This window comes from Hyperoodon ampullatus, assembly GCF_949752795.1.
Source record: "Hyperoodon ampullatus genome assembly, chromosome: X".
Classification (NCBI taxonomy): domain Eukaryota; kingdom Metazoa; phylum Chordata; class Mammalia; order Artiodactyla; family Ziphiidae; genus Hyperoodon; species Hyperoodon ampullatus.
In genome coordinates, this window is record NC_136913.1 from 12,400,240 (window position 1) to 12,403,697 (window position 3,458).

The 3,458-nt window shown below is 39.1% G+C and overlaps 1 pseudogene across 1 annotated transcript; it reads left to right on the forward strand.

Moving 5' to 3' along the window:
• Positions 1-2,682: 2,682 nt before the first annotated feature.
• Positions 2,683-3,199, forward strand: LOC307069227 (large ribosomal subunit protein eL21-like; annotated as a pseudogene). Its single transcript has one exon. The product of its transcript is annotated as a large ribosomal subunit protein eL21-like (transcript).
• Positions 3,200-3,458: the final 259 nt, after the last annotated feature.

Here is a 3,458-nt window from a genome sequence, read left to right on the forward strand (position 1 = left end):
GCCTCAAATGGGCACCATGTCTAAAGTGGTAGGTTCTTTGTCTTGGAGAGAACGGGTCGGGGGTGCTATTCCCCAGAGAAGAACACCAACAACCCTGCCCTCCACCCTCCATTCCCTTCTCCCTTCCTCAGTTTCCATCTTTCCCTTCCTCTGCCAGTTGGCTGCCTCTCCATAACATCAAAACCTCTGGTTTTGCCACCTGGGCCCTGTTGCTTTTCCACACTTGCATTTCCTCCACGGAATTCTGAATTTCCACACATCTCTCTATGGCATCTCCCAGTCACCCCCAGAATTTCTAGACTCATTCAGACGTCTAATTCTGATCTGTGTTCCTGGGCACTACTCTCATGACCCTTGAACCAAAAACACTCTTCCAACATCCATGGCTCATAAAAAGTCTGTCTGACACTCACTGGAGGCTCACATTTCTGTTTTCTTGTTCCATATAGTGAAAGGTCAAGAAACCGACTCTGACCAACTAGGGCAAATCCGGACTCCTTCCCTATCCTCACTGCCCTTTTTTTTCTTTAATTAATTTTTTATATTGGAGTATAGTTGATTTACAATGTTGTGTTAGTTTCAGCTGTACAGCAAAGTGATTCAGATATATATATATATATATATATATATATTCTTTTTCAGATTCTTTTCCCATATACTTTCAAGATATTGAGTATAGTTCCCTGTGCTATACAGTAGGTCCTTGTTGGTTATCTCTTTTATATATAGTAGTGTGTATATGTTACTCCCAAATTCCTGATTTATCCCACCACCCTTTTTTTTTCTTAAACTAACTTTTTCGTCTTTAACTAACCATCTTTCCTAGTACTGACTCACACTTTTTAAGGCAAATGTCAGTACTGTGGTGGGTCGCCACCACACACAGTAATCGCTCATTTCTTGGCCTCATCACATGCACGTACAATAAGGTGAGCGTTTTCTCTGAACAAAACCAGTGAGATGACCACTAATGGACAAAGACGGGCAGATGGCCTGGCTGCTCTATCAATATGTCTATTTGCACTGAGCGTTTTTGCCCAGGATTTGTCATGTTTCCATATGTTAAATATATAAACATGGTACTCTAAAATCCCAAATCCCCAAATCGGTAATAATATAAAGATGAGACCTTATGAAACGATCTGAGATGAGCGAAAATACCACCTTATGTGTCTGCAAACATTCTTACACGCAACTTGCTGCCCAACTTTTGAGTGTTCAACAGAGAAATTTGGCAGAAAATCAGTTAAGAGAGCAATGAGGCAATTTTAAAAAATCCAAACAATGTTTAATATAATTAAGTATTCAGAGACCAAATTTTAACATTTACCAATGAGTTTCTCTCTCCAAGTTTACTTTAAACAAATAAGGATTCTTGTTCTTTATGGATTCACTGTATTATTTCTAAATGCAAGGTATAAACATCCCATCTAAACTTCAACGCAACATTGATCCCACCTCTATTTCTGCACAGTTTGAATACATGAATTATGATGCTATTCAGCCTCCTTTCTTGCCATCACTCAGGCCCTCACAATAGTCATTTCTTTACAGAAAATGAAAGTGTTTGCTAATCCATTAGCCTCTCAGCTATAAGTGGATTAATGCTGGTGCGTTAGAAAATGGCTCCTATATATCACATCAGGTGAGTCATTACAATATTGGACTTTATAATAAAGCCAAAAAGGCCCTCCAAATTACAGCTTTAACACTTGCTTAATACCAAGGTTCTTTTTCAAGCAACTTTACGAATACTGTGATTTAAATATTAATTGGCTTTTAAAAATTCTGTTATTTCTTCAATTATACTTGTTTCAAGACACAGAAGGTAAAGTACAGAATTAACACCTACATTTTCTTTCTACATTCTAAGGCCTGAAACCACATGAATATTCTACAGCCATTACAAAGATATTAAGGGACCTATCTGACAAAACTAAATGTGAGAATGAAATATCACTTCACTTTCCCAAAACTAGAATAGCCATAATCAAAAAAGGTAACAACAAGTGTTGGTGAGGCTAAGGAGAAACCGGAACCCTCATGCACTGCCTGCTGCCAAGAATATAAATGGTGCAGCCACTCTGGGCAACAATATGGAAGTATCTCAAAAAGTTAAACAGCATTATCCATATGACAATTCTACTGCAAAGTATACACCCAAGAAAAACTCATTCATAGCAGCATCAGTTATAATTGCTAAAAATTACAAAGAGCCCAAGTGTCCATCAACTGGTAAATAGATAAAGAAAATGTGGCCTTTCCATACAGTGGAATAATATCTGGCAATTAAAACAAAGTAATGATACATGCTTCAACATGTATGAACCTCAAGAACATTATGTTCAGTGAAAAAAGCCAGACATAAAAGAAGACATATTATTCACTCCATTTATATAAAATGTTCAGGAAAGGGAAACAGAAAGTTGATTAGTGGTTCCCCATGGAACCTGGGACTGGGGATGGGAACAGGGATTAATTGTAAATAAGGTCAAGGGGTCTTCTGGGGTGATGGAAATGTTCTAAAATTGGATGGTAGTGGTGGCCATACAACTTGGCAAATTTACTGAGTCATTTAATTGTCTTTAAAACTGGTGAACTTGATGGTGTGCAAATTATACAATCCAGCTGTTTAAAAAATAGATGTGGGAGGGAACCGCCATCTTCCAGTAATTTGCCAAAATGACCAACACAAAGGGAAAGAGAAGGGGCACCCGCTACATGTTCTCTAGGCCTTTTGGAAATATGGAGTTGTTCCTTTGGCCACATACATGCGAATCTACAAGAAAGGTGATATTGTAGATATCAAGGGAATGGGCACTGTTCAAAAAGGAATGCCCCACAAATGTTACCATGGCAAAACTGGGAGAGTCTACAATGTTACCCAGCATGCTGTTGGCATCATTGTAAACAAACAAGTTAAGGGCAAGATTCTTGCCAAGAGAATTAATGTGCGTATCGAGCATATTAAGCACTCTAAGAGCCGGGATAGCTTCCTGAAACGGGTGAAGGAAAATGATCAGAAAAAGAAGGAAGCCAAAGAGAAAGGTACTTGGGTTCAACTGAAGCGCCAGCCTGCTCCACCCAGAGAAGCACACTTTGTGAGAACCAATGGAAAGGAGCCTGAACTGCTGTAGCCCATTGCCTATGAATTCATGGCATGATGGGTGTAAAGAAAATAAAAGACCTGCACTGTAAAAAAAAAAAAAAAAAAAAAAAAAAAAAAAGATGTGGGAGAAATAGTCAGGAAGCAGGTACAGCTACTCAGGTCAGAGATGATCATGGCCTGGACCAGGTAGGAATGAAATTAAGAAGAAGGCAGACTCATCAAAAGAAACTGAGAAGACAGAACTATCAGGACTTCCACGATGCCTGTCCTCACCCACTCTGGCATTCTGTGAACTCACACGGCACCCACACTTGGTCCCATTCATTTTCACAGAATCACACACTGCTTT